The 24,768-nt window shown below is 50.5% G+C and overlaps 2 long non-coding RNA genes across 2 annotated transcripts; both read right to left on the minus strand.

Annotated features, from left to right (window-relative positions):
- Positions 1 to 4,225: 4,225 nt before the first annotated feature.
- Positions 4,226 to 8,798, minus strand: LOC134477010 (uncharacterized). The gene is made up of 3 exons (XR_010048883.1): positions 8,029 to 8,798; positions 4,847 to 4,968; positions 4,226 to 4,516 (listed from the first exon to the last, which is right to left on the minus strand). It is a non-coding gene; the product is annotated as an uncharacterized LOC134477010 (long non-coding RNA).
- Positions 8,799 to 22,339: 13,541 nt separating this feature from the next.
- On the minus strand, positions 22,340 to 24,443 carry LOC134477011 (uncharacterized). Its single transcript, XR_010048884.1, has 2 exons — positions 24,257 to 24,443; positions 22,340 to 22,645 (listed from the first exon to the last, which is right to left on the minus strand). It is a non-coding gene; the product is annotated as an uncharacterized LOC134477011 (long non-coding RNA).
- Between the last annotated feature and the right edge of the window lie 325 nt (positions 24,444 to 24,768).

Raw genomic sequence — 24,768 nt, forward strand, 5'->3', positions numbered from 1 at the left:
GGTGAAGGGTTTACAGGAGGTGGTGAAATTTAACCAAAAAGGAGACAAAGAGGAAGAGCACAGGGCTTGAGATGAGCTTGGAGTTAAATTGTTTAACTTCTTAACTTTCTCATCTCTAAAATAGGTGTAATGACATTTATCTGCTAATGCAATGAAGGTACCAGGAGAGTAGGACACTGTAGGGCCACAGTTCCAAGTGCCACATTTCAGGCAGCAGCGAACCCATCACTCAGAAGATGACAAGGCAATGAAGAAGCTTCCGTCACTGGTGATGGAGCCACCTTTACAGGGCAGCACGTTTGTCTTGTGTTGGTAGTGGTGTTCACGTGAGGCCCCCTGCTCTGCTGCTAGTGGCACAGAAGCATAAATAGCACACACTACAACATTTGTTCACAGCTGATAATGGACTTGATGAACAGAAATGACTATTACTGGTCTATTATGTTTTACCACTGTTTAGAGCTCCCGCCTGCTACTTAGACAAAGCTTACTGCAGACTACTGGAGCCTCACACGTCTTGTGTTTGCTTCTGCTCCTGGTAGTACAGAAAGGCCACTGTTAGTGATGCACCCTGTCTTGGTTACCATGTAGAACAAAGCCCCTAAAAGTCTCATGTGTCAGAAGTGAGGCTTTGGGGAGGTGACTGGATTATGGAGCGCTACACTTACCAGTAGGCAAGTCCATTGATGAGTGCATAACTAACTGTACTGATGAAAGGTGCCACCCCACTGGAGGAGGTGGTCATTGGGTGGTGCCTCTGGAGAGTGTATCTCTCACTCTGGGTCTGACTCTTTGATTCCTGGCTGCCATGGGCTGAGCAGCTTTCACCCACCATGCCCATTTACCATGCCATTTGTGCCTGGGAGTGAGATGACTATGAACTGAACCCTCTGCAGCCAGGAGGCAAAATGCAGCTCTCCTCCTTCCAGTTGTGGGTATTGGGTGTGTGTCTCAGTGATGAGGACGTGACACACACACCCACGCCATCTGGGTTGCATGAGTGTGCTCGGGAACGTTCATGTGATGAAATTAGCTAACGTGTCTCTCAGACAGGCGCTGTCCTGGAGACTGACTCTCCATGTTTGTAGTAGCCCCACGGCAGCAACCGTTCTCCCAGCTTTATAGGTAAGAAAGACAAGAAGGTTAATGGGTGCCCACAGGTCATCTCATGGTTCCACCGTGGACCTTTGAATGTGGGGCTCACTGAATGCGTGCCTCTCCCTTGTCCATGGGGCTCAAAGACCCAGGTTCCCAAGGTCTGCAGGGAAATTCCAGGGCCACTGTCTGGGCTTGGGACTTCCTGTTTGCCTACTTCAGCAGGTCTAAGTCCATAGTCACCAGCCACACAACCTGGTAAAATTTCCTGGCCTCTTTACCCCTCCTCTGCCTCAGCTGGGGACTGAGGGTGATAATCACCTCAGGCAGGAAGGGAGAGGTCCCCTGGATCCCAGCCCCAAACGAAGGTAGATTTTCTGTAACTATCCACATGAAGTTCTGATGCTTCCTCTGCGTGTACAGCACCCCCCCCCCCCATTCCTAAGAAATCTGGGAGCCCTGGGCATCCAATCCAGGGACTTGTCCATCCTTTCTTCTGCAGAGCCAGGACAGAGCTGTCGCCTGGGCTCCTATGCTCCATGGCTGTGTCAGTGAAGAGAAGACAGCGAGAGAATGAATTTGTTTACCAGTAAGTGAATGAGCTGGAAATCAAATCCAGTCTGCCTCCAAAACTTACGTTCTTTATCCCTTCAGCTCTTCTGGGCTATGCAATTTGTCCCTCTAAGGGGCATCAGGAGAAAGTCATATTGAGGGGTCCATGTGTGAGACTGTCCATGTCCCTCCAGTCTGCTCAGCCAACTGTAATGGAGCAGGGACTCCTTTGTCCTCTTTCCTGGTTCCCTTCTTCCTCTTTGTCGATGATATTAAAGAACAATTATATAATTAACACACAGTAAGCCACACCCACTTGAAGCACTCAGGTTGACTCTTTGACCTGTGTGGCACCCAAGGGCAGGTGCTGGCACTTCAAGATGGCAGACCTGGTCCTGCCTGGTCTCAGTCCTTATCTGCCTGGGGACTAGGAACTGCCTGGGGCTCCCTGGAGCCAGACTTGGAGAACACTTCAGAAGCAGTCACATATTTGCAAGTGTTCGTGTTTTGTAAGGATTCTGAAAGAAATTGCTTTCAAATGAAGCCTAAAAGAAAAAGACAGGAAGAGAAGAAAAAAGAAACCAAAGGAAGGTTATAAAACAGAAAAAAGGCAGAAGATGGATACAATTAAACCAGAAGTTTCGTTTTGCAAGGTAATTCCTGCCTCCTGGAATATTTAATTATAGGCGAATCCCGCAGACCACCTATTGTTTTAAGTGCTTTTCTTCTCTGGTGCAGTCCCAGGACACTTTGCAACAGAAAATGATTTGATTTTCCTGGGAGAATGAAGGATAAAATGAATGATAAACATCTTATCTTCAGAACAGTATACATTTTTCAATACCACACCCAAAAAGCATTGGATTTGCATCCTTAATTTGAATGCAAAATACTTGGAAGTCTAGCTTACATTTCCCACACGTGTGTTTTATTTTCTTTAGGGAGTGCAGAAAGAGCAGAGAAGACAGAGAGGTCCCTCTTTCTGTTTGTGTCTGCACAGCGTCATGTCTACCAGTTTGGTTTGATTAAACCATTATCACCCACACTTCGCTCTACACGCGAAGGGAGGAATGTGGGGCTGGGTGTGTGTCACAGGAGCCCTAAGGACAGCAGTTTGCATCTCTCAGCTGTTGCTCATTCTACCGGCCTGAGCCTCAGAAGGAATTTCCCAAACTAGGATGGCCACACACGCCCAGGGCTGACGTTGCCAGCTAGAAGGTAACCTTCCTGGCATATGCCCTGGGGACCAGGAAGAGTGCCTGTGTACTTCCTGTTATCAAGAAGCAGCCACCAAATCCCACCTCTAGTAGAAACTCAGATGTTAATGGCCCAGGTCAAGGATCCATGTGGCTGGACGTTCTGCTGGATCATTTCTTGAGGTCCCCTCTTCACTTGGTTCTCACAACCAGCATGAGGGGCAGAGAAGCTGGACCTCCTGCCTTGGCCTCTCAGAAGAGAGCCTGGCAATCCAGCATCTTCCTTTGAAATTGAGACTTTGATAAACAAAAAACAAAATTCAAAACCCTTTTGCTGTTAGTGCCAGGCGCTGAGAGCCGGGGCAGGGGCTGGGTGAAGCTAGCAGATGCCCTTGGCATGGTCTTGGTGTCCGTGTTACAGGGTGCTGGAGCACACTGGCCTCAGTCTCTGTACCGTCACAGCCCCTCCCTGTGTGGCACTGTCCCCCAGCCTGGGACAGCCCAGACCATGGCTTAACAGCCCACAGGATGCTGGGCAGAGGGATGCAGTTCTAGACTGGATTATGTGGACCTGGATACGGAGACGGCAAGGAAAGCACAACTTTCAGCTGCCCTGATTTACAGTTGTACGACTTTAATAAAGCAGCTCTTTGACACAAAACATAGTAATGGTTACTTGGACCTGTTTCAATCTATCATGTCACCCTCTGCTCTTGGAGATGTTACAAAGAGGTAATGGCCAGGCTCCAAAGCCTGGTTTTACAAGTTTGTTGCTTAGAAGTGCAACTGTGTGTTGGCACAGCTGATGCCCAAATCTTTGTAGGAGTGCAGAGGGGAAGAAAGAGTAAAGGGACTATAAAACCACAAACTATGTACAAAATGTATTATGAGCTAGAATTTGAGAGCTTTTTTTTTTTTTTTTTGCCTCATACAGCTGGGGGCAGTGGCTTCCAGAACAGTCATTTTGCTTCCAAAGCTGCTCTGTAGAAACACTGCATTTCCAAAGGTCCTGGGGCCTGAGTCCTGCCTGGGTCCCTGAGGCGGCTTAGAGTGATTTAGCCTTGGGTTATGGACTGGGATGCATGTTCCAAAGCCTCTCAAGGATGAATCCTCCCTGCAGCAGGAGGCAGGCTGGGTGAGACAGGGTCAAGTTGGGGACAATGCAGAACCTGGAAATCAATGAGTTCTGGCTTTCCACAGCCTTCAGCTCCCTCCCTGTCTTCAAATTAGAGGAATGGGGCTGGGGCTGTAGCTCAGTGGTAGGAAACTTGTCTGGCAAGTGTGAGGCACCAAGTTCCAATCCCCAGTACCACTAAACAAAACAGAATTAAGTCCTACAGTTTGGTTTGTTTTAGTTTTATCCTAAAAAGTTAGCATTCCAACATAACTTTTAGACACAAACCTCGTAGACTGCTCTGACCTCCCAGTTTGTTAGTTGAAAGGTGGTTATAACACAGAACACAGTTTGACGGATGGCCAGGGAGGAAAGCCTCAGGTCTCCGTGTTCGGTCAGTGCCTTGGCTTCTGGCTTGTCCTCCTCGGCTTGTTTCACAGGAGCCGAGTTCCCCGTGGATGGCTGGATGGTCACTGCCTGTCCTCCCAGGCTGGTGTCTTGGTTCACCAAGACCCACTTTGTCAGGGCTGGCACAATCCCCCACATCGCTTTGGTTTACCTAAGTAGTAACAGGACTCAGTGCATCATCTGATGTGAATTGAAAGTCCAGGACCCAGCATTCTGCCCCACACAATTGGGCCCAGAGGAGGACAGCGAGAAGGAAGCCAAGTGCCTGGGATGAGGTGCTGCTACCGACCTGCCATGTCAGTTCTGCAGCAAATTGTACACTCATGGGGACTCGGGTCCTGTAAACCTGTAGTGTGTGGCCCCGGGTTCTGCCACCCTGCAGGCCTCATGCTTAGCCAAGAGGATTTAAGGCCCATTGCTACCCACACGTGTCATCTAGGGGTCAAATCGCCTCCAGTTCCAACCCACGCTCCTGGCTGACCTTGGCTGGGAGTGGAGAGAAGGTTCTGTCCTGGTCATGAGACTCACAATTCTTCCGGCAGACAGAGTCCAGAGTCCATGGACCCAGAAAGCCTTCTGAGCACCTGCAGGGTTCTCCAGTGCCTAGACAGGCGCAGAGCAGAGAGTCAGCACCCATTACTTCTGCTTCTGCTTCCCACCCACACCCCTGGCCAGGGCAGTCAGAGGAAGCCACCGGCCAGGAGTCTCAACCAACAGAAATGTTCTGTTGTGCGTCTAGAGCCCACAAGTCCACAAGCAAGGTGTCACGGCAGAGGCTGTCTCTCCTAGTGCCGTGGGCTCTTAGTGCGTTGCCCTCTTTGGCTTCTAAACGCCTCACCCCAGCTATGCCTCTGTGTCCACACAGCACGCTCTTCTGTGCCAACTGGTGCCCAGCTTCCTTTCTTAGGAGGACACTGGGTACTGGGATGAGAGCCCGTTCTAATGCGCTCATCCTCACAGGCTACATCTACAGTGACCATCTCCATGGAAGGTTCTTCAGCACCGGAAGTTAGGACTTCTGGCTACGTAGGAATTCGGGTGCAATTTACTCTAATACCACCCGTGAACTTTGGGTAAGTGAGTAAATACTTTCAGGCCTTATTCTCTCCAGTGGTGACATTGCTGATGTTTCAGATCCATTTTAGCTCTGAGGCACAGTAATTTTAAAAGCCTTTAGAGTATGTTAGCCTGTTTCCTTTTCTTTGTCAATAGGCTCCAGTTCTATTCATCGAATGTCATTTTTAAAACCACTTTGTCCAGGCTTCAAGAAACTTGCTGCTGTTTTTGAGATAGCTATCTGTGTGGATGGCATTAAGTGTATTTACTGACCATTCTGGCAGTCCTCCAACGTATCAACTGGCCATGGCTACCACTGGGATGTAGTACAGAATACAGGTGTCCACTGCCTGATAACCAGCCTGCCCTCTGCATATCGGCCTTAACTGTCTTTTAGACTTAGTATACTTCTTTCAAAAAGTTAGATCTTTCTAACTTTACTTAGCTTTTTTTTTCAGCACTAGCCACCAAACCCAGGACTTTGTGCTTATTAAGCATATATTCTACTGAAGTGTTATATTCCCAGAGTTTTTAAAATAAAAATGTAATCCTAACTAAAATTTTTAAGAAATAAAACAAAAGTAACCTAAAAGACCTCTCTTAGATATCTTGGAACTGAAGTGGGAATTGTTTATGTATATTCTGCTCTTTCTGTACTTTAGCCTGGGTTTTTCTGTGCCATTAATACTTTTTGAAAACACGATCTTTAATTCTGTTAAATATTCCATTCCATTTCCACTTCTCAATATTATGAATCACTGTTTCTAACATTGTGGGGAGCCCTGTAATTGGCTGCCACCTTATATCTGCAGGCCACACCACCTTAACTCCCTCTAGGAGTTAAGTTTAGTAGTTAAGCAGCACCTTGCCTAGCTTGTGTGGCCTGGCCTATTCAGGGATTATGTTAATCAGCCTGCTTTAGGAGCCCGAGTGTGGGAAATTTGAATTGAACCATGACCCTTAGCCTTGCTGCTGTTGCTAAGTTACCTGCTGACATCCCAGAACCCAACTCCCTCTTCCTCAATACCCTATATATTTGATACTCCTTCCTTGAATAAATGAGACTTGATCAGACTACTTCGTCTTGACTCTGTTCTTTACATCTCTTGTCCGCTCTCATCCCCACTCCCCTCTAGGGTCTCCATGGACTTACCCGCAGGCCGGGACATAACATCACTGACTTTGATCTTTGTGTACATCTCTGATTGCTTCCTTGCGTGACTCTCGAGTGTGGAGTTGTGGAATAAGTGTGTTGTATTTTTAACGTGTTTTGTCAACCTGTCCCCCAGAAAAGTGGTGACAATAATCACTCTCTCCAGTCATACCTAAAATTGCCTTTATTTTCTGGAGGGGTTTTTATTCTTTTCTTATTGATTTGGAAGAATTCTTGCTATATTTTGGATAAAATTTCCTACCATCCACATTGATAGCATGGACTAAAAACTTCTTAAAGTCAGGCCCCTATTAAATGTGTGTACCTCACAATAACAAGTTTGCAGCTCGTGACCAAAGTAACACCTGATAAATACCCCGAGGATGTAAAGCATCTACGCCCGCCATGAGGAGGCCCATGTTTCAGTCCAGGGAATTCGAGCAAACACTAAGTAACAAAATGGAGCCATAATAGAGGCACCAGACAGTGTGTAGGGTGAACATAGAAAGTGTGACCAGGCAACCACTGCAAATCGGGGTCACCATACTTCTGGTTACGATCTCAGATCTGATTACTGTTTTAGCCAGAGAAGACTTTCTAGGCCCAGGATTAGCATAAATATAGCACCTGACAAAAATGCCCCCTGCTTTTGAGAAAGGGGCCATTCAGTGCCACCCTAGCTAACAGGATCCCGCAGGCTACAGTAGAGGGCGAGGGCTGGGGAGGGCCCACTGCTGGGACCCATGTCTGAGGAAGACGGTGCCAGCAGCTGCGTGGTGCAGAGGAGAAAAGGGAGACTGTCAGCTCCTTCAAAAGAAGCCTTGTGTTTCCTGTTTATAAGTTGAAGTCTGAAAACTGGACTAAAACTGTATCTTTATTGCAGGCAATCAGGTGGATGGTCATTGAAGAGAAGATTAAACATGTTAATTTTAATAAATTTGTGCAAACTAAAAAAAAAAAAGCCTTGTGCCATCCAAAGCTTGAGTACTGTCACTGTGTCCCAGCTACAGCACACTGAAGTCCTGCTCCCCTAGGTGGGAGCCACCTGACCGCTGGGGTTACTCCTCCCAGTTCTCCCCAAAGTTGGTTCTAAGGGAAGAGCCAACTGGCCGCCGTGGATCTGCAGCCCAAACTTCAAGGACCATCTCAAATACCTCTCTCTTTCTTTCTTTCTTTCTTTCTTTCTTTCTTTCTTTCTTTCTTTCTTTCCTTCTTTCTTCTTCTTACTTAAAAAATAGTTTCACTGAAATGCAAATCAGATGCTTACAGCTCACCTGGCTTCAGCCAAGGTTAGTCAACCAATGTTAGTCAAGGGTGCTTAGCAAATTCACAGTTTTGCAACCACCAGCACAGTCTAATTTAGGACATGTCCGTTACCCCCAAGACGCAACCTCACACCTCTCAGCCATCACCTCCCCTCGTCCCACACCTCCCCAATCCAAGGCTCTACTCACCACTGAGCTTCCAATCTCTCCAGATTGACCTCTTTGGACATTTCATATGGATGGAGCCACACAGTGAAGCAAGTTCTTTTGTGTCTGGCAGCTTTCTTTTCAATAATATTCTTGAGACTCATCCACACAGTAGCATACCAGTACTCAATTCATGTTTAAGGCTGAGTAATCTTCCAATGTATGGATATACCACATTTTGGGTATACATCAGTTGATGCATATTTGAGTTGTCTGTACTTTGGGGCTATTATGAATAACGCTGCTATGAAAATTCAAAACACATCCCCTGTTGAGAACTTTTAAAAATATTTATGAACTGAATGTCTGTATTATGTGCCTGTCAATTCTTGGCCCTTCCCTGTCCCATGATGCTTAGGCCCATCTCCCCGCCAACCTCAGCAATGTCTAAGCAGCTTCACGGTCCCCCAGCTGCCTCTGTGATCCTGTAGGGTGGATGCTCAGCCCAGAGAAGAGCCGCCTCGCTCCTCTTTATCTCTGGTTGCTTTGCCTGGTGTCTTGGGAATCCTTTGCAGAGGTGCCATATGAGGACTGTTCCTCTAAAAGGACAGAACCTTTTCTCCCAGAGACATAACGGAAGATTTAATGACAACTCTTTTCTTTTGTGCTTGGAGACTAAAGGAAATGCTCCATTTTGGATGTGTGATTTAAATGACTGGCTGCAAATTAAGAATATTAGACAGGGGGCTGGGGGTTTAGCTCAGCGGCGTAAGCACCTGCCTTGCAAGCAGGCAGTCGTGAGTTCAATCCCTGGTACCGATAAAAAGGAAAAAGACAAAAAAAAAAAAAAAAAAAAAAAAAAAAAGAATATTAGACAGTCAAATTCGCCCTGGTCTCTGATCCCTAGAGCTAGGAAAAAAAAAAAAAAAAAAAAAAAACCAGTAAGTTATGGACTTCAGATTTGTCATTAGTCACCTTGCCCTGCAGCCCCAGTGACACTGCCCCCCCCCTTCTTCTGTCCCCTCTCCAAGCAGCAGAAGTGCAGCCACAGGGCCAATGTGCAAACCGATGTGTGCAGGGGTTCTCTGCGCAGTCCACACCCCTTGGCAGGGAAGGCTCTGCACTGCGTCTTGGGGACGCTGTCTGCCCAGGGCCAGCTTTATCCCCCTGGCTTTTACACTGCAAGGCAGGTGAGAATAATCTTCCTCCTTCTTCCCCAAGAGCAACACGGAGAAGGGCAGGGGAGGAGACCCGGTCAGAGCTGGATCGGACCTGCCAGTTTCCAGCGATGAGATCCAGAGCAAACGTTGGAACCCTCTGTACTTTGGCTCTCAAGCTGCAATCTGGAAACAGCACTGCTGACCTTAGGGATCCGCGAGACCCAGGGATGGGCAGTGCTGGACGGGGAGGCTGGCAAGTTCCGTATGCCCCCAGTTCTCAGGGACGGGTCTTTACCACCTGTCTCCTGGATTTCCAGGGACGCGCACTTGCACTCTCCTGCTTTACTGACTGTGGCCCCTGCAGGCAGAAACCCTTCCTGCTCTGCCTTGGCAACTTCCGCCACCCGGGGACAAAGCCCCGCCTCTCCCCTGTGCTGCCTTCTGCCACCAGCCACGGGGAGTGTTCAGGCTCCAGCCACCCCCAAATCAGTGATGGAATACTAGCCTACCCATCCTACTTGCCCTGCTTTTTTGGCGAGGAGAGTGAAAAATTTCTTGTTCCTCCACAGGCTGGCTCAGGCAGCTCTGGAGACAACGAACCTGATGAAGAGGCTGCAGCGCTCAGGGAATAAATAGTTCTTACAAAGCCACACTGAGTAAGGTGATTTGCAATATGGATTTTCCCTCTGCGTTATTACGAAACTTTGTCAGCACATTCAGCTTCGGTCTCCAGCCAAACATTAAAGGAGCAGCTCTCTCCCCCAGCCTGGCTGGGGTGTGGATGGGCTGCTTTTGGCCAGGCCAAGTGGCATGGGGTGATTCTGGATAGCAGGTTGGGTGCTCTCTGCCCTCGTGGGGCGGGGCGCAGGAGGGGAAAGTGGGGCCAGCACTGCCTTGGCCACTGGACCAGTGTCTCCTACATGGGGCTTGGTTCATTGCAGGTGTGATTTATCCATGTCCCTCTCCTGCCTGCCTGAAGTCCACAGACTGGGCAGGAACCCTCCAGAGACATCACCCACCAGAGCTGGGACAGTTTCTAAGTGCTGGGGGGAGGCAACGTGGGCAGAGCATCAAGATGGGCTGCAAATTCTGTGTGTGTGTGTGTGTGTGTGTGTGTGTGTGTGTGTGACACCAAGGTTGAAACCCAGGGCCTCGTGCATGCTAATCAAGTGCTCTGACACTTAGCCACATCCTCCATAACTCCCTATCCCTTTTTTGAGACAAAGTTTCAACAAATTGCTCAGGCTACAGTCCTCCTGCTTCAGCTTCTTAAGTAGCTGGGATGGTACCACAAGCAGCTAGGGTTACAAATCCTAAAAAACTTGGTGTATCACAGTCCAGCCTGGCATACATGTAAGGCCTTTGGTCCTCTTTTCCATCTTTGGGACAAACTACCTCACACCTGCAACTTACAGGAGAGGTTTATTCTGGCTCATGGTTTTGGAGGTTTCAGTCCATGGTCTTCCAGCTCCAAGAGCGAAACACTGCAGAAGGGTATTACAGAGCAAAGCTGCTTGCAGGAAAGCTGGGAAGCAGAATGGGGCCGCATGAGTGAGACATGACTGCCCCAGAGCCACACCCCCAGAGCCATCTGTTCTAACTAGGTCCCACCCCCTAATAGCCTGTGCAGCTGTGAACATTAGTGTATTAATCCATCAATTAGTATGCTGCACCATGATCCTGTCACCTGTCCAGGAATCTTTTAATCCAGTTAACTGGTATGAGGTTAACTGGCATGCTCACTGTAGCTAATCTGGCATCTGTAACATATCAAAAGTTAAATAATAATAATAACAACACAAAAATTAAAACTTAAGTCAGGCTTACTGTGAGAGTGAGGCTGTGGTCTCATCTCTGGGCCCATCACTCACCGGCTCCCACCACCCTGTCTCTCTGAGCAGACTGAGACGAGCTCTCTACCTTCTAGTATTACTGGGTCATTGTTTACCTTCCCTGGCCAGCGTGGTGTGCGCTTTCCCTGAAGCACATACTCAGGGATCAAACCAGAAGAACCAGCCATGATCTGGAGGACTTGGGTCTGAGAAATCACATTTGATCAGTAATTCAGGAAGTTGTCCTTGTACTTCCCAGGAAGATTGAGCTTTGCTGCCCACCTGTCCCAGATTCCAAGGACATGAGGGCATTCTGTCAGTAAGGGTAATATGGAAGTCCCTTGTACTGCAGTCTCCAGTGTCATACACTACTTGGTCAGTGGTAGCTACCAAGTGGTTCTCTGGCTTTCAGAGCTGTGTCTGAAATGCCAAGTGTCCTGGGGCTCCAGAGGGACTTGGGCTTGCCCTATGGACCAGGAACCAAGTTTATGGTCTGTCTGTGACTTCACCCACAAGACAACTCAGCAGGTTGGGGGAGCACTGGCCAGTCTGGTGGGCTCCGTAAAGAAGAGAAATAATACCAAGTGAGAACAAGGAGAAGGCTGACCTTGCTCCGCGTGTGCTGGGACTCCTGCTGGAGCTCTGAGCAGCACCCTTTCTCACCCTGGTATTTCCAACAGCATCAGCTCTTCTGAGTCCCAATCCCCAAATGACAGGGACACTGAAGCTGAGCTTTCTCTTCTGCTTAGCCCTTCCTGGCAGCCCTCAAAGACACCCAGTAAATGGAGTGCCATGAAATTCCAAGAGAAATGCATATTGCCTTCAAATGCAAAGCAACTCACCAACTGGCTCACCAGATGAGACTCTCCTCTTTTTTGGTTATATTTCAACCATCATTGTACAGTAAATGTTCTGGCAAAGCCCAAGCCATGGCCCATAACATGTGACCGTGTCCTGAATATTTATTTATCTGGCACTATCTAGCACATGTGTGTCTTGCTAGAGCGTGCAGATTGCTTGCCATTTCCTACTTGGCAGGTCCAATTAGCAGAATACCACTAGAGTGGCAGCCCAGCAGGAGGTGTCCTGTGGAGTGCCCAGATACTCAAGGTCCCTTCACCTATGCTGTGTCAGAGAGATGGAGTCAACCCAGCTCTGATTTTGATCATCCTCACTGGTGAAGAGTGAATAAAAGACTCACTCAGCAGATGAAAGACATGCACCCCTACTGCCAGAGGCTGTGTTCATGCATGCAGTAAACACAGGCTTGATGGGGCTGCCATTTGATTGGCACTTGCATTAGTTCATTGTCACCTGCTATGAGTCCTCTAGCTCTTACGTCTGAATGAGAGATAAAGGGGACCAGCTCCTATGTATTTTTAGGTCTTTGCTTTTATGCATACATTTTGTTTATTTTTGTAGTGCTGGGACTGAACCGAGGGTTTGTGTGTGCTAGGCAAGCTCTCTGCTCCTGAGCCGCATCCCTGGCCCTCTCCTATGACTTCAGTGAGGGCGTGAACTCCTGAATTACTCTTCAGAAGCTTCTAGTTTACACAAGACCTCCCTATCACAATGCTACCTCAGGAGATGAATGCTTTGGTTTGCAAATAATTTGGTTTGCAAACAGAAGTGTTTGGCAAAAGTTTTGTTTGTGTTTGCAAGCTCTGAACTGGATGGCAAATGTGACTGGCCATGTTTCCCATACAAATGCAAACCTGGCCATCTTGTCCACAGAACGAATTAAGTTTATGAACTGAGACCAGTGCATATCATCAGTTCTGGGAAAGTTACACAGGGTGGGGATCTGAATGCCTCTAGTCTCCCCTTCCATTATTGGGCTCTGGATCCGTGAGCCAGCTCAGACCTGGAGATTTGTGGGGGGTTGTGGTACTTGATTACCATATGTCACATAACTGCCTGACCAGCTATCCATGTTGCTGGATGTTCACTAGCCACTGCCAGCCACTCAGGCCTCACCAACATAAGTGTACCTGTCTTCTCCTTCCCATGTCACTCCAGAGTCATATCATGCCACCATAGTAGGATCCCCAGTTCCATCAGAGCTTCTAGCCCTCAAAAACTCACCACAAAGCCCCCCCAAAATGTCAACATCTCTACCTTGCCATCTGCACCCCACCCCCAGTGCATTCCATGTTGCTTTGTGAAGGAAGTATCTTCCGGGCCTTCTCAGGGAGGGTGAGTGAAGAATCAACTGCTTTGCCTGATAAATCTACGCGCCTGAGCCTCTCAACCATTCTCTCAGTCCCATGCAAGGACAGCACCAGCATCTCCATGGGGATTGCAAGCATCCACCATTACACCCGCACTTCAGGGGACATCCCTGACAGAGCAAGGATTGGCTCCTACACAGAGCTGAACCTCAGTTTGTGGATCACACCCTTGGTAAAATTTCCTCCTTGTAGACACTCACTCCAGCCACTCAGCCCAACACCATCAAGAGATCCTTTGTGTGTCTATTCCTCTAGCTCCTGTTAGCTTTTGAATTCTTTTGGTATACAAGCCACTTTTGCTTGTTTGTTTGTTTGTTTGTTGGGATGAGGAGCAATTCCCTACTTGGGAGAGGATGAGACCTGCCTATAATTAACATCTGAAGGAAAACAAGGTGAGGTGAAGGAAATACAAACATCGTCTTGTAAGTTAGAGGTTCTTGCACCTTGTCCAAGTAAGAAGCTGTTCTCTTTTAGCAGATAGGAGCTTGGGCCACAGGCGTCAAGACTTCAGGGCTTATTTTTCCCAAGCGTCCTCCTCCCACTTCTCCTGGCCCTATTCTTTTCCTATCAGTGCCCTATTTTGATGTAGGATTCATGTCAAAGTGTGTATTCAGTATCTTTTGTGGGCTGGCCAATCTCACAATTAGACAGTGTGTCTGGTTTTCAGCACACTCTTCCCTGAAGACTGTAGATCTCACTAAGTCCTTCCATGGAGATCCACAGTGTGCCTGGAGTGGATAACACACTGTCCTCGGCTGATCTGGTAGACACCCAGCCAGCTCCAAGAGCTTACACTGCTGTTGTCTCTGTGCTGAGCACACAACCCATGCTGCACCTTCCCCTGCACCTCCCTCCAGCCCTCCCAGGTGACAGCCAGCCTGAGAGTTGTGACACTGCCCATCAATGTTATCACCATCCACTTTCCACTGGTCCACTACAGGCAACTCAAACGCTTTTCTACGGAACTTACAAGAGGTATTTCAGGGCCGACTGCCAGGGGAGAGAGGGAAGAAGGCTTTATCCATCAGTCCCTGTCCCACTGTGGAGGACAGACCCACCGGCATGAAGACTCCACGCTCCCACCTTGCGCAAGTGCAGCCCACAAGCAGTTTCCCACCATGAGCACGGAAATAGCTGTGCATCACAAATCACGAAGCCTGAGGTAGGATCCAGGGTCCAAGGTGGTGGTCTCAGGTTGTACCCGTTTAAACCAGTGGGGTCCGGCCACTTCCAGGGGCTGGAGCAGCAGGTGGGGGACAGAGAAAACTGGAAGTGACACCCAAAGGTGTCTGATACAAATGGGTGTCATGCAGACAGCATCATTACAAACAGAACATGTCTGATTTGGGGTGATTGTTAACATTTCTATAATTTCTACCTCTTAAACTCAGTTTAACTCAGGTGAATATTAAATAAGATTACATTACCTAAGCATGACCAGACAGCCAGGATAGGGGTGGAAGAAAATCAAAATTACTTTTGGAAATGCCCTACACAGAAAATCCACCTGTCATGCAGGTGTTCAACAAGAAAGCACTGTTCTAGGCATCAAAATTACCATAGTGATCAAACAACGTAAAAGCCTCCTCTTACAGTACAGGACGTGGGGATAATAAGTTCACAGGTACACGGTAAATGGAACACAGCAACAGGAGAAAGATGCGGGAGCACAGGGAGTGTGGTGGGAGAGGCTCCCTCATTAAAAACAGGATTCTCAAAGAAGAAAAATACCAATGCCCAGAGATGGCATTCGGGCACGAACAGTGGGAGCATAGCAGGTAGAGGAGCGCCCAGTGTGCGGTGGGACAGCGCAGCACCAGGTGGCACCGAGAGCCATGGGGATTCCTCTGCTTTTCCTAGGAGTAAGGGAGCCAAGTGACCCCTGGGGGCTTTTCACAGAGGCAGTGAAGATCCCCATCAAACCCAAACTGTGTGCACACTGGGCCCCCGACGTTTCCGCTGGAGTGCTGTCAGCAGAGGCAGGAAGTCAGCTCCGTGGCTGGGCAGCCACCTGTAACAGCCACCCTCTGGGCCCTGGAGGATGATGGGGAGCTGGACACAGATGAAACAGGGTGGATACTCAGGGCGGAGATGGCCCAGCGGAGGATGCAGGTGACCAGAAGGGCGCCAGGGAGCCTGTGGTCACTGCTCTGCTGCACTTGCACCTGGGGTCCCTTGGGTTTCCGGTGGTTCTCTGTCCCCAGCAGGAGGTACCCCCACCCTCCAGTGTCCTGTGATGTGTCTCCCACAGCATTTTAGTTCATAAACTGCATACCATAGGCAAGCTCGACAGTAAAACTTCATTGTTCCTGATGGCAGTAGTCTGTTTTTCTAACCTTTGGCTTCCTTCTTTCCTGGTACTTTTATACATCTGGTTCTGGTAACATAAAAGGATTCACTCCATTTACAACTGTACTTCTTGTTCAGAGCTGTTTCCCACGACCCTTCCCCAGCTGACGTGGAACTGAAGATCCTCTCCTTCTGTCAGACAGGTCAGTGTCTGTATGTGCCCTGCGGGTGGCCCTCAATGGCCTGGCCAGCAAGCTCTCAGGGGGTTACCACTCAGGAGGGGGCTCTCCAGGAGGCCAGCTGGTGCTCACACCCCTTCTCCAGCCTGACCACATGAAGGCTGCGGTCGTGGACGGATACTGCCCTTCTGGGAATGAGGGTGCTGGGGCTCTGTGGCTTTTACTCACTCTGTTCTCTTCTTGGCTGTGTTTGCTGATGCTCAGGCAGATGCTAAGTTTTCAGCAGGGCACGCATCCCACAGAAAGACAGCAGAGAAGGAGCAGCGAGCTGCGGGAAGGTTTCTGTCTTAGGCCAAGGGCTACAGATCAGATCCTCAGCTGAGAAGGAGCTCACCTTCCCTCCTGATCTCTATAGAGGCTGACAAAAGTGAGCCAGCCCCCAGCCTCGGGTGTCCCTTACCGTGCTGGGAGGAAACCGCACAGCAGATGCCCGGTGCCTGAATGGATGGACCGGTGGATGCCCACAGTGGGCACTGCAAGCCATCACAGAGCAGGCCACAGCCGGGATCCTGAGGTGAGCTTGGGGTGCTGCCTCTCAGGCACCTGTCCCATACTGCCACCTCCAAACCCTGAAGCACACAGGGCCCAGGTTTTCATAAGGGAAGAAACCTCTGAGACGTGTGGCCATTTCCGTGTATCCCTGGAGTGAATGGTCCTAATAGAACTCTGTGGCCATAAATGGACCATGCACATGCACACACTCACACACACACACACACACGTATGCAAACGTGCACGTGCACACACACACTACATACGTATGCATATCTGCTACCCACAGGCACACACACAGTCTACAGTCCCCACATCACAGCCATGTACACACCCACAAACACCTCCCTCACACACATACACATTCATACTTCATGCACCATGCACCCACATGTACAACCACACACACACACATATCACACCAGTGACTCTATAGCCTTCGCCACAACATACAAATATGCCCATCCAAAAGCATGACAGAGAAGAAAAAGGATTAAAAGCTTTAAGACTTACTATTCAAATTTAAGACAAGCTATGAAACTGACCGCAGGATCCAAAATGCCAATCTGCATGGCAGAGAGAATGCAGGACTCAGGCTCCCAGGGTGGAAAGCCCAGCCCCTTCCTGCGTTTGGGGACCGTGACCTACTTTGTTAACCTCGTGGTGTCTGCTCCAGCCGTCTGTAATAGGGCACAATGGTGCTGACTTCCCGGGGGTAGTTGTGAGAATTTAGTGCATAAAAAGCCCGTAAAATGCCGTGAGAGGTGTTACTGTTATCATCATTGCTACCGTCCAGGTGCACAGAGTGGGTCGAGTCCCACACTGCTGCTGGGGACACCTCAGGGAGTTAACATGGTAATACACACACATTAAACTCCTTCTGCATGTTCACGCCACATGACCCCAAAACCCCTCTCTTTTGAGGCCAACAGAGGCCCCCGCAGATGAATGTGCTCCTTGCACCACAGTCAACAGCAACAGGGAAAAGAAAAGAAGGAAACAACCGGAAGTCCTGGGTGTGATCCTGGCTGTGGGCCACTGGCCGGCGGCTCGTGCAGTGAGCTCCCGGACACCCATTTGCACGCTGCGGTTCCCGTTTCCTCTTTCTGCACACGTCGCCCTGGATCTGCTCTGCCACAGCTTCCTCAGGGAAGACCTGCCACCCCGGCCACCTGCCACCCACCGTGCTGGGCAGCTGGTGTGGCGCTTTGCCGTACAACTCAGCTTCGTCAAGACCGTGGCCCACTCTGCTCCAACTCATCAGTCTCATGAGGGCTGGGATCGGCCGCACTGCTCCTGTTTCAGCCCCTAAGTCTACGCCAGTGCCTGGCCCACAAGGGGTTCTGGGGGATGCGCACTCAGGAGGGCTGTGACGCAGTCTTACCAATCCATCTGGCAAAGTGCTCACGGCTTTAAATGAGAAAATGTCTGCAAAATTAAATGCGCAGCATAAATACAGGTAGAAAACCCAGATGAGAGGTGCTGGGTTGCTAGCGGTGGTTAGTCTTCTTGCCCACTTTTATTTTTTTCCATATAGATGAACTATTTTCCAGACATTTAAAAATAATCATCTATTTCCTTTCAATTGTGAAAACAGTGAATAAGATAGATGGATACAGAGAAGGATCCAGTGCTTTAAAATGGGCCACACTTCAAGTTAAGGTTCTGAGAGGTCGTGGTGACCTGTGAAATGTCCAAGTTGAATTTGGACACTGCCAATCTTTGTTTCTAGCCCTGTCTGAGTGACCACCCTTGATCTCTCTCGCGATGGGCTCCGTTTCTTCCTTGGGGGGCACCAGCAGGCTGAGTGGAGCTGAGATGACACATGATAGTTTTAGAAAAGAACAAAACGTAACTTTCTTTCTTTTTCCTAATAGAAAAATTCAGGCTAAACGAACCTTTTTCTTTCTTGCTTGCTAGGTAATTATGGTCATACAGTCAGGGTTGCATCCTGGAAGTTCCAGGAAGCTGCTTCGTGTCCTTCCGGCAGCACGTGTTACCTTTCGCAGCAGCTGTTGGAAGGTCCCAGGGTGACGGCCGCCACACCAGAGCTCCCTCACTCGGGGGTCCTGTGACCGGGGGAGCAGCACATAGACATGAGCCCTGGGTGGGTCACCAATAGGAAGCCCTCTGACGGTCGTGGGGTGGGATGTACTTGGAGGAACATCTACCAGAGAACAGATGGTTTCAAGTCTTGATGTGGACTTTAGATTCCCTCTATGGCCTTCATCTTTCAGAGCCTCAGTTTCCCCACCTGTTCAGCTGGAACATTCAGGTCCCCATGGTATTGTTAGGTAATGAAACTACAGCACTCTCATTGGGGATGAGCTATACTGAAGATCTGAAATACTGTCTGGAGGACCGTGTATTACAGACTCGGTCACTAGTTCAGCACCATTAGGGGGCAGTGGGATCTTTAAGGCCTGGAGGGAGGAAATTAGGCCATGGGGTGATCACAAAGGGGATGTGGAGACCCCAGTTCCTTCCTGCTTCTGTGTTTTGCAGGAGGTGAGCTGCAAAAGTGAGCAAGTGGCCCTGCCAGACACTGTCACCATCATTCTGCTCCATCTCCCCTGGTCCTGAGCAACAAGACAAAGATCTCAGACTACAGTCTGAAACCATCAGTCAAAATAAACCTTTCCTATTTTTAAGTTGTTATCCCGGGTATTTTGTGATATTAATCGAATGCTGATGAACACGGGATAGAGCCTTGTGCTCTTCTGCTGGCAGACTTCTGTTAAACTGATCATTGTATCAAGACCCAAGTGGAAAGAGTAGGAATGTTTATCCTGGAAATGACCAGGAAGAGGATGCGCTAGTAAAATATAAAAGTTGTCATATGCCTGAAGGGCAGATTTGTTCCATGTGGCCTACCAGAGCATGAACCCAGGCCACAGGCTAGACAGCCAGACAGGTATCTGCTTTATCTAAAAAAGGTTCCTTGAAGGCCAGAACGTGACAGCAAGGCTGTCTCCTAAGGTAGAGCTGAGTCAGTAGCCCTGTGACTGTTCCAGGGGTTGACTGGCAGGGGCGGCTGTTTCTGTTTGTTCGTTGCAGTGTTCAGGATGGACTCCAGGGCCCTGCACACACTTGGCCAGTGCTGTACCACTGAGCAACACCCACCCCTGGCACCGCTGAGTGGTTGTGGTGGTGGCAGTGATTCTTGTGTTAAGCTGGAGACTGGGCTGAAAACTTTAGATTCCTCCCAGTCCCAGGGACCTGTGTTTCTGCCTCTCAGCTTTTTACTGTTGGAATTGCCTGAACATTATGTATAATTCACCTTCGGTACCGTTTTACCCAGGCGCAGTATCTTAGCTACTTTTCTAGTCAATGGGACAGAACTTGTGACACCTTCAACATAAAGGACGAGAGGTTCACTCAGTGCCTGTTTCGGCACATGGTTCCCAGGAGGAGAGGTCCCCAGAGAGGAGTGTGGAGGAAAGCTGCTCAGGGCAGCCAGGAAGCAGAGGAGAAAAGCCAGGCCAGCAGCGAGATTCCCACTCCTCCAGGACTAGTCCCACCTCCTGACGCCAAGCCAGCTGCAGCCACCCACAGCTTGATCACCTACCATAAGCCCACTTCAGAGCACGTGAGGCTTTGAGGGACACCCGGATGTAACCCAGAACACCTGGCCAGGGCTGCAGTTGCTGGGGATGGGGGGCTCCTTCCTGCTCAGCTGCGCCACGGCTGTCTTCTAGTTCCTTGTTCTGGGAACGCTCACACTGTGATTCCTGTCTTCCCAGAGTAAAAATCAGAACCCAAATTCCCCAGCTCCTTTGCGGGAGAGATGAGCTCTGTGATCTCAGCCTACCCTTCCAGTGTCTCTGTGCAGAATGTGAACTTGGAAGAGAATACTCTGAAGGTGACAGGGATGGGCAAAGAGGTGTCCTCCTGCCTCTGACATCAATAATCCTTGTTCTGAGTGATGGCAGGGACACTGCCTTTCAGAACTGGCATTGGTCACTGTTTTCCGGACATTGCAAGGTCAAGTTCTAGGACTGGACGTACCATTAGTTCTAGCAGGGGTGAAGAGGTCCACCCAGCATGCTCCTGGCAGTTAGTGCTTCAGTGGCAAAGGCTGAGAAAGACTGCTCAGGGCTGCTCCTGGGAGTTCAGCCTGGCCCCCAGCTCCCATCTGCCTGCAATCTGTGTGTTTCCTAATGTGACCTAAGAGCATGCTCTCCAGACCCAGTATCTTGTGTCCTTCAAGAAAGACACACAGAGCCAGACAGCCTTTCCGCTCCCTGGTACCTAGGTGTGGTCACCTGACTGAGTGTGGCTTAACAGCAGGTGGGGAGAAGTGACAGACGTCCATGCCTGCTTCCTAAAAGTCCCAAGCAGCCCTCTATGCTCCAAGCAAGGTGTAGAGGACCCAGTGAAAGACAGCCAGATTCCTAGATGATGCTGGAGTCACCAGTAGGAGAGAGACTGAGCCGTTGATGTCAGGTGGACCTGAGTGGGAAATAAGCATCTTATTATTCTAGGTCACTCTGATTCTGCCACTGTTATACCTCGGGCCCATCCCGACCAGCACACCCTGCACCCATGGTTTAGGACTTGGGGCTCTGAGGGTTTTACTCCTCCACTCGATGTGTTACGGAGAAATCTGAGGTGCCAACTTGGTGGTCACATCTGCAGGCAGGACCTGGTTCCCTCAGAACTAGAGACAGCGGGTCCAGTTTTTCTTCCTTATAATGCTGGTGGCAAGGAGAGCTCAGGTGCCCTGGTTGAGCAATCCTGTCCTTCAGAGTCAGGGCCACAGAGGTTCCGCGGAGGGACAGCTGGCTCCATTGCCTACCTGCTCTCTGCAAATGGGGAAAGGAGTTTGGCTTCACTCCGAGCTCCTGCTGGAAGCTGAAGGGAATCAGGCCTGGTTGCCTGGTGCTCCTGATCTCAAGATGGGGACTCCAGCCCTGTCCCCTTTACTCTAAGGCCAAGCCAGCTCTGGGGCAGGAACCCAGAGAGCTCCGCTAAAGGCAACATTTTGTGTTTTGTTGAAACTCATTGAGCTTACCCCTTAAACACCTCCTACTGCAGGGGCTGGCGCAGGGCAGCCTGTTTGTATCATGTGAGCCACTTCCTAGCAGCTAATTAGACCTGGGCTAAGCATGTGACCCATACTGGACCTGTCTAAAATTTTGGGCCAGAGACCTGAAAGTGCAGCTGAAGGCTCGGCTCGCAGAGAGCAGGTGAGAACTGTTAAGTGGTGCCAGGGACCGTCTTGTAGCCTTCGGCACTAAGTTGGGCTTGAGGAGGCAGCAGGAGCAGCAGGGAGTGAAGAACCCAGTCCAAAAGCAAGCCCTCCACCAATCCAGTAGTTCTTGTAATTTGCTTAAGCTCTTTGTGGAATCTGTAAGGCAAGGGCTTTGCCTGACAGAAGAAACAGAGATGGGATTCCTCACCTTGCCAGCTCCCAGGAGCCTCAGCGCTCAGACTGTCCGAAGCTGGGGACACGTGGCAGGGAAGGTCTCTGGATTTCTGTGACCCAACACCTCCCACCACAGCAGAGAACCCAGGGACAGAGTGCTTTCCGAAGGACCCCACTCTGATCCTGGCCCCCAGCTGCCAGGCTGAGGAAGGCCCAAGCCCGGAATCCCTGGGCATTAGCAGCCCTTGCCGCATCCTCCGGTGAGGTGTAGGGCCGGCTGCTGCGAGGGGCCACCTCAGCACGTGTTGCTAGGCTGGCGACAATCGACAGGCGGCTAATCCTCCTCACCCGCCAGGCCCGAGCCCCAGGCGCAGCTGCAGAGCCCTGAGGCCTGAGGGGCGAAGGCCCAGGCTGGAGTCCCTACCCCTGCCGCGTGGGCAGGTGGTGGCCTGGGGTTAATGAGCCTCATGAATATGCACGCGCCGCCGCTCAGAGGCAAAGCTGCGAAAAGAGGGGCCTTTTCCCCTGCCACCAGGCCGAGTGGCCGGGTGCGTCACGCGGGGCCACGTCCCCTCCGCGATCGCGGGGCCCGCGGGTCCCAAACATCGGGATCATGGGATGCGGACTGGGAACCGACTCTGGACCTTCGCTTTCCGCGATGGTTTTCATTTCCTGTCATTTCGAGCTGGAAGCACTTATGGAACATCACATGGTTTTCGTTTACACAGGAAATCGGCTGCAGTTGCGAGAAGACACTGACTTACTTTTTTTGTTTGTTTTAAAAATCCTCCACCCCACCCTTCAAAAAAAAAAATCAAAACCGACTAGAGCAGCACTGGGGTCGAAGACGTTTTCCTTTCTGATCCAGTTAGCGTTCCTCGAAGCGAAGCGGCCGAAGTTGGGGTGACCAGCGGTGGTCGCGTTCTGCGGAGCGCAAGCCCCAGGGCGCGCGGGGCCAGGCCGGTTCCGACCCAGGCGAACTGGACCGCAGGGTGCACCACGCTGCCGTCGGGGACCGCATGCACTGCCCGAGTCAACTCACTTAAGTCTGTTTAAAACCGAAAATAGCCACTGTCACCACCCGCCCTGCCTGGAGAACCCGGCTGGAAAACTCCTAAGGACCCCCGACCGTCTGCCCAGAAATCATCGCGGGACGGTGGCATTCATCACGGAGCTTGAGAAAGCTGCCGAAGAATTTACGATTCGATTCTCAATCCGCGCCCGCGGACTGCCACGCCTTAGAGCACCCCACGGAGCCCGCACTCTGCGGTCCCCTCTCCCGGGCAGTCACGGCAGCTCCTCGGCCCCCGCCCCTGTTCCAGGGCAGCGGGTCCGCCCTGGGCGGCAGCGCCACCTTGTGGCCAGTGTCGCTCCCGAGCGCCTTCCTGCGCCCACGTGGGCGAGGGAGCTGCAGTCAAAATTGGGGCACCCAGTCTGGAATCAGGGTGGCCTAGCGCGAGGGCTAGGACGGCAGTGCCACGCTTCTTGTTCCTCGACCGCGCTGAAAACACGGCTCCTTTCATGTCTTCTACTAAGCCAGTCCACAATTACAGATTCATTCCTTTGATTTAAGGCTTGACTCTCAAGTAAATGAAAGGACCTTTGCAGAGATACGGTCCAGGCACCGATTTTAGGGTGAACCTGGTTATTATCTTTTCCCAAGAGAGAGTGGGCTGTTAGGGAAAAGAACAAAGCAATCGAGGGTACAGGGGCCAGACCTCAGCCAACCTTCAGGGGCTGGGGTCCTCAGTGGGACTAGGAGGTGGCCAGGTGGGAAAGCCTGGAAGGGGAAGACTCCTTTTAGGGGTGAAGTCCCTCGGGGAATGTCTAGCCCCATTGGGTCTCTCAGCCTGGGCGTGTGCCATGTGGTACTGTGTGCCCAAGAGCCCATTTTGCTGTGCCACTCCGGCTCCTTCCACCCCAGTCCCCTAGCACTTAAAACTTGCAGCCATCTGTAGGAACACGAGCCCCAGGTTTTTACAGGCTGTCTCCTGGCAGCTGTAGACAAATCTTGGTGTGGCAGCTTTTCCAGGCTCCGAATGCTACATTGTGTAACAGGACCATCCTCTGAAACCAAATATGTGCAAGGGGATCCAGCAGCCAGCTGTCCGCCAAGCTCGACAGGGCAGGCTGTGGAAAGCCCTGGGGGAGGGGGCTCGCAGCTTCTGGAGGGTCCACCAGTAGCAGGCTACTCCAGTCAGGCCAAGGAGCTGCCCGAACTCTGGGTGGTCACATGCAGGCCCATCAGACATCAGACCCCTCCCAGCTGTGCCCCTGTGCCTTTCCATAGCCCATAATTTCTGTCTTTCCTTGGTGGACACCGTGTTGGCCTCCCCGTGCTTGCTACCTTTGAGTCAGCCTGGGGTTACTCTGAGTTCTTTAGCTGGCAGAGGAGGTTGTGTCTGGCTGCAGCCATGTGGTGCAGACATTGTTTTTTCCAGTGTGGGCTTTGAACCCACAGCTTGCTCACTGAACTACATCTCCAGCCTATCTTTATTTTTTATTTTAAGATAGGGTATCATTTAAATCAGCAAATTGTAAATCACCCCGGCCAGGCTTGAACTTTTGATTCTCTTGCTTTAACCTCCTAGAGGGCTAAGATCACAGATGTGCCCTACCACGCTTGGCTGTGTAGTACAGAATAAAAAGAATCACCAACCTCTCTCCTCCTCCAGGCCTGCAGTCTCCATTTTCCCTTCTCTCTCTCTCTCTCTCTCTCTCTCTCTCTCTCTCTCTCTCTCTCTCTCTGGAAATAAGGAGCTCAGTGGGCTGCAGAATGATCACAGCTTCATTAATGGGAGATCCAGCCAGGGCCCTGTTTCGACTGGAGGGTGGTTCCCAGTGACTCATTGGCTGGACCATCTGGAAAATGGGAGAATTTCCTGTGGGAGGGGGAAATTTTGAAAAGAAAATGAGATGCTTGGCACCTGTCTCCCTCCCAGCCCACAGGCAGAGCGCAGCCTGCAATCCTGCCAAGCGTGGGACTGTCCCCTCTGCTCTGGGCAGCAGAGTCGCAGGTTGCACTCTGGAAAGGCTTCCTGGAGGGGTCATCAGCCTGGGCCTCCGGGGCCAGGCTTTGCATTTTGAGCTCAGATTCATACAAAGCAGCGTTTCACTATGTATTTATTGCTGTTGCATTAGCAAAAGGGAGGGGAAAGCCGCGCTGGAAAT

Source organism: Cavia porcellus, unplaced genomic scaffold (assembly GCF_034190915.1).
Source record: "Cavia porcellus strain 051 isolate PalLab524CR breed Dunkin Hartley unplaced genomic scaffold, mCavPor4.1 scaffold_7, whole genome shotgun sequence".
In the NCBI taxonomy this organism is placed as follows: Eukaryota; Metazoa; Chordata; class Mammalia; order Rodentia; family Caviidae; genus Cavia; species Cavia porcellus.